General features: G+C 48.0%; 1 long non-coding RNA gene across 1 annotated transcript; it reads left to right on the top strand.

Moving 5' to 3' along the window:
- The first annotated feature begins 2,197 nt into the window (after window positions 1-2,197).
- Window positions 2,198-5,691, top strand: LOC141101384 (uncharacterized). The gene is made up of 3 exons (XR_012234960.1): window positions 2,198-2,394; window positions 2,655-2,801; window positions 2,910-5,691. It is a non-coding gene; the product is annotated as an uncharacterized lncRNA (long non-coding RNA).
- The last annotated feature ends 822 nt before the right edge of the window (window positions 5,692-6,513 follow it).

Below are 6,513 nucleotides of genomic sequence, written 5' to 3'. Positions count from 1 at the left end.
CAGCGCTTAGAGGTAAAAAATTTTTTTTTTTTAGGTATTTCACAATCGATCTCTGATATGCCATCTCTGAGCATCGTAGTGCATCTGCTATCTGGCACAATAGCAGTGCTTCATTTTGTGTCCACCCATATTTGTGCCATTAATGGCCCCCTAGAAATTCTTAATGCCCTGTGCAAGCTCCCTAGAAAACTGTGACCAGATTTAACCCCTACAAAGTAATGATGCCCTGTGTATTATTTGGATGGTCACATAAGTGCTCTTCTATGGCCCCCTGTAAATGTGTATGTAAGTATATATAGGTAAATCTAATAATCATTTTTTTTTTTAAATAACAGGAATCTGAAGCTGAAGAGGTGCTCTCAGAAGAAGAAGGAAGGGGTGGAGAGATACCCGGAGTGGGCTCGCAATTAGTAAGTTTCTTGCATCCATCACAGAAACACAACTTCACAGTACACACAACACATAGAAAACAATTTAGTACAGAAATCACACTGCAGACAACACATAACAAGAGAACATTGTGGGTCGCCCTCACACCCAGGGCTGTGGGGTACTCGGTACCGGGCCCGATGAGCTTCAATGGGAGATGTCACGGCAGCTGGGACCCGGCCCGTGGCCCTGGGCGCCCATTGTAAAAGGGGTTGTTTCAGTGTGCTGATGGTAGTGAAAGTTTATAAGTGATTCGTGACGCCACCTGTGGTATTCAGCAATAGAGATGTAAGCCGACGCTGCAGACAGATCCTCTGGAACAGATGGTGTGGTGCAGCAGTGATGTTATAGCCCTCCACAGGCAGGGCTGTAGTCCCAGGGCAGTGGAGGTGAAGTGACACGTAGATGGTGTAGTGTCAGGCGCAAGGGATGTAGCGGTACTGGGCAGGTTGGCGCAGGAATAAGTTTAGGACACCAGGGCATGTAGTTCCAAAGCTTTACTCACAGTCTGTTGTGCAAACAGGTGCCCGCATCCGTGCCGTGTCCTCCGGGTCAGGGACTCAGTCAACTTCCAGGCCAGATGGAATACTTCTTTCCAACACTCCGCCAACATATATGCCTTTTCTGAACGTCTCCTCTTATAGCGCCTTTGAGTGAAGTACTCCTAGTACTGAGTTACACTGGAGTTCCTCCTGTCAGATGTTCCTATGAACTCTACTTGTACGGCAGACAGCTGTAGCCTGCTTCGGGGACTCCTTACTACCTAGTCCCGGCTCACTATCGTTGCTTTTGTGCCCCCAAGTCTTGTGTGGGAATAAAGTGGTCACTACTTCTATTCCTCCGATGTCTGCTGCAGGACCATTAGTATCCATACAACCTCAGGGACCGGACCCCGGCCTTGCGCTTAGAACTTGAAAAGGGTTCTCCTCTAACCCTGGTCCTTGTTCTCTTATTCTCTTCACGTTCTGTGCTAATCCTTCTTGCCAATGGAGAATCCAGCTTCCTTCCTCTGTCTCTTTCCTGTGCCAGCAGACCCAGATCACTGTGGCCTGCTGCAGCACTTCCTTCTTCCATCCCTCTCCCGGGGATCTTCTCTGTCTCACACTCTGTCCTTCTACATCCTTACTCACTGACTGAATGAAAGACTGACTGACTGACTCAACTCTTCCCGCTCTTTTTGGTGGGAACTAAACTCCACCCACCTCCCAGCACATTCCGTGTTCCAAGCAGGGAGCCACCAATGGGTGCTTTGCTACACTCCAAGCATGGAGCCGCCGAAGGTGCTTTGCTACACCACTTTGTGGTGTGGTGTGCAGGTGTTGGAGTGTGGTCAGGTGTTTCCACCTTACCTGGATAGTGGGGTACCACACCTCAGGAGGAGGTGCAGTACCTCTGTGGCGACTGAGCCTCAGGGGCGCCACAATTGCAGATATCACACTGCACACAGCACATATGCCTACATCCAAGCACAAATTTATTTATTTTTTTTATTTATTATAGCCTTCTGAATCTGGTGCTCGTTCAAGAGGTCCTCGAAGCGCCTCCCAGGGTAGTCGGCATGAGCAACACGGTGGTCTCCATCGTGTAAGTACCTTTTTTTTTGTTTTGTCTTCTCCCTTTTTTATTTTTTATTTTACATTTTGTTTGTAAGCATTTTTTTTCTTTTGTATTTTGTTTATAATGTTTTTGTTTTATTTAATTTTTTTGGCTTGTTTTGCGTCTAATGGTTTTTTTTTTCTTTTTTTCTTTAACAGGCTTCACAGTGTGCTCCTGACTCGGACGGTGAGGCGGGGAGGCTGGACATTGACCTCCTCATCGATCTGATCCGAGAAAGGGAGCCGCTGTGGAACATGGGGGACCGCCGCCATGCCGATCTAATAGTGACCCGTAAGCTCTGGGAGGAAATCTGTGCACAACTTGTGTACCACTGGGAGGACCTTGATGCTCGAGCCAAGATTCAAACGCGTAAGTATACACAGTTCAGTTGTGTTGCTGGATGTAAAGCAGTGATTCCAAAACTTCCGTCCTCGTGGCTCCCACGGGTCATGTTTTCAGGATTTCATTTGTATTGCGCAGATGGTGGAAGTATCATCAAGGCATCAGTGATTCTCTCACCTGTGCAACACTATGGAAATCCTGTAAACATGACCCGTGGGGGACATGAAGACTGGAGTTTGGGAAACCCTGATGTTGTATACTAACCAGTTTGTGCTTTCTCTTTTCAGGGGTGAGAGGTGGCGGTCTATCAGGGATCGCTTCAAGAAGGAGTTCAACAAAGAAATGTGGGCCCCGAGTGGCTCTGGAGGACGCAGGAGCATGTACAAGTATGCGCACGCCCTGTCGTTCCTCCAGGCAACAATGGTGACCAGAAGGTAAATATTACACACCCCATTAAAAAAAATGTTAACATGTCTAACAAATTTTTGTGTTTCAGCAATATCAATATAGTAATTGTATTTTTTTTTCTCTTTATTCCACAGCAGCACTCGGAAGCCTGCACAGTTGGACCCTTCTGGGGCGATCCCTCAGGAGTCTGCCACTGAGGGACACTTCGACTGCCCTGGCCCATCTGCAACTTCCCAGCCTTCCCTCCCATCTGATCCCTCTGTCCCATCCACTAGCACTGGAGTATCGTGGCCGACTCCATTGCATGAATCTGCTGGTGAGGATATAGCTTTCCCTTTACCCCACCCTTCTGCCTCTGCCACCTCTAGTACACCTGCGGGTACTGGGCGGCAGTGGCAGAGGGGTCAGGAAAAGAGCTATGCCCCAGAGTTCTTGCATCTGAATGCATCTTTCCAAAACTGTCTTAAAGTCTTGTCTGAGCAAATTGCCAGAGGATTTAATATGCTCAACACCAGCATTCTGGAGGTCAAAACACTTCTGCAAAGCATGCATTCAGATGCAAGTAGAACTCCAAACCACACCTTTTTCTGGTCTGTAGTCGAGCGCATAGATACGCTATCTCCTGACCAGCAGATGCATGTAATGCATTCGTGCCATGCTGCTCTAGCGCAGGTTACCTCCCAAGCTCCTCCACCCACCCCGGTAGTTCCTCCCACACCTGCCCTCCCTCCAGCCACTCTCCCTCCTCCCCCTCCTATTCATTCAGTACCAGCAACCTCACCAGTACCAGCAAGTGTCATCCAAAATCTGGAAGACAATAGTGTGTGCTAAGATATTTTTTTTAAAGTGGACATTTGGTCTGTGTGAAAAAAAGTCACTTGAAAAGCACTAGTGAATAATGTTGGTCCGAGTGCTGTCTGGGTCCTGCCCGGGTGCTGTCTGAGTGCTGATCGATTGCTATCCGTGTGCTGTCTGAGTGCTGTCAAGGTGCTGTCCAAGTGCTGTCTGGTTGTTATCCGGGTACTGTCCAAGTGCTTTCCGAGTGCTGTTCGGCTGCTGTCCAGGTGAGATCAGGTTTTTCCATGGATAGCACTGAGACCAAACATATTATTATTTATTACTATAGCGCCATTTATTCCATGGCGCTTTACATGTGAGGAGGGGTATACATAATACATACAAGTACAGTAATCTAATACAAGTCACGACTGGTACAGGATGAGAGAGGACCCTGCCCGCGAGGGCTCACAATCTACAAGGGATGGGTGAGGATACAGTAGGTGAGGGTAGAGCTGGTCGTGCAGCGGTTTGGTGGATAGGTGGTTACTGCAAGTTATAGGCTTGTCGGAAGAGGTAGGTCTTCAGGCTCTTTTTGAAGGTTTCGATGGTAGGCGAGAGTCTGATATGTTGTGGTAGAGAGTTCCAGTGTAGGGGTGATGCGCGGGAGAAATCTTGTATGCGATTGTGGGAAGAGGAGATAAGACGAGTAGAGAAGGAGATCTTGTGAGGATCTGAGGTTTCGTGCAGGTAAGTACCGGGAGACGTGGTCACAGATGTATGGAGGACTCAGATTGTGGATGGTTTTGTATGACATGGTTAGGGTTTTGAACTTGGGTCTTTGGGTAATGAGTAACCAGTGCAGAGATTGATATAGGGGAGAGGCCGGGGAGTAGCGGGAGGACAGGTGGATTAGTCGAGCAGCAGAGTTTAGAATAGACTGGACGGGTGCGAGAGTGTTAGAGAGGAGGCCACAGAGCTGGAGGTTGCAGTAGTCAAGGCGGGAGATGATGAGGGCATGGACTAGGGTTTTATCAGATTCTTGGTTGAGAAATGTACGGATCCGTGAAATATTGTTGAGTTGAAGTCGGCAGGAAGTGGATAGGGCTTGGATATGTGGCTTGAAAGAGAGATCAGTGTCAAGGATAACCCTGAGGCAGTGAGCTTGTGGGACTGGAGAGAGTGGGCAGCCGTTTACTTTAATGGATAGGTCCGTTGGGGGGTCGCGTGAGATGGGAGAAAGATGATTAATTCTGTTTTGTTCATATTAAGTTTTAGAAATCTAGTGGAGAAGAAGGATGAAATAGCAGACAGACAAGGAGGGATTCTGGTTAGTAGGGAGGTGATATCTGGTCCAGAGATGAAGATCTGTGTGTCATCAGCATAGAGGTGATATGACAAGGCTGTGAATGCAGCCTTGGATGTAAGTTTACATTAACAAGTGTGGTGCAGTGACCACTCTGACAGCTAGGGGTCGCTTTATTGGTCATGCACATTATGGCAATAGAGATAGGATGAGCGGCAGGATGCTAAATGACCGTTATGTATCCCAAGATGTGTGGCCTTGTGTTGATCAGCAGAGATACTGCTGAAGTTCTGTTACAGTGTGTCAGGGAAGCCTTCAGGAGGCTGGTGAGATGGGCGGGACCAGTCACCTACAGACCCACCCAGGGGCGTGTGTCTAAACGCCCATAGTAAAGCCTATGTGTGTATGGTTGTAGGACCTGCGATGAGGTCATAGCCATGTGATCCGGTGGGCGTGGGTACAGACCATACATGGTGACCAGGGAAGGTCACAAGAGAGAATGCCTGGATCTGATTGGTCCTGAAGTGCACATGTGGAGGCTGTGTATAATGGCTGCATGTGTCTGACGGTTCCCAGGAGAGGGAATGAGCGTTTGAAGTGTGAAGCAGCTATGAGGTAACCCGGTCAGGGGAAAATAACTGAGAGACTGTATAGCCTGATGGCTGGATAAAGCAAAGCCTGTGTGACCACAGGGTTAACAGAGCGGAGCTCTGTCATGAACATTATGCTGTGCTGTTTTGATATGAAAAGCCTGTTGCTGTTTATGGTTTATGCTGCCTAATAAACCACATGGACTGATTTATGTTTAGAAACCCATGCCGGATCTGGTTAATCGGCTGCCAAGCGAGTGTCCCCAACCTGAGTAACAAGCGCTACCTTACACAAGTTAAACAGTTTTGGGTATGTGAGGAGGCTGTGGATGAGGTTGTGACTCCTTAAATATAAGATACACTGACTCTGGTGGCGCAATGGTTATCCTACTTAGGGAGAGTGGAAGAAACACAGATGAACCCAAGAGATAATTCAGTAAGAACTTCACTCAGAAGAGGCAACAAATTTGGTTACAAAACACTTTATGGGACCTGCTAGCAACTGTGGCGCAACTAGGGTCCTATGGACCCCTGTGCAAAATTTGGACCAGGCTCCCCGTCCATCCTGTTCTATATATACAGTATGTGTGCCCTACATCCTGGTATATATATCTCACATCCTGGTATATATATCCCTTATCTTGGGCACCATCCTGGTATATGTCCCTTATCCTGGGTCCCATCCTGGCATATACTCCATCTTGGTATATGTCCTGTGACAAAGTCACTGGTAACGTACTGGCGCTTAATGGCGTCAGTGATGTAAAACCAAGAGTATTTCCCTCCAGCGCACTATGTGCTGATGTTTAAGCTAAGTTGCATAATGGGCTGGTTTTTATGTAGACATCTATACAGTGGGTGGGAGGATGTCCACCTTATCTCCACCTGCAGAGCCGGCAACCCGTGTGCTGACAGGACCTGTGTGATGTCACAGTCGTGTGATCAGTCACATGGGTAGGAGTCACATGGTCTGGGGATTACAGCGCTGGCAAAAATTAAGAGACCACCACATCAAAACCCTGTCATGGGCAGCCCATTCTCCAGACCTGAACCCCATTGAAAACC

Source organism: Dendrobates tinctorius, unplaced genomic scaffold (assembly GCF_039654945.1).
Source record: "Dendrobates tinctorius isolate UK_male_01 unplaced genomic scaffold, ASM3965494v1 ptg000116l, whole genome shotgun sequence".
Classification (NCBI taxonomy): domain Eukaryota; kingdom Metazoa; phylum Chordata; class Amphibia; order Anura; family Dendrobatidae; genus Dendrobates; species Dendrobates tinctorius.
Note: the sequence above shows the minus strand (reverse complement) of the source record. Positions and strands in the feature narration are given on the sequence as shown.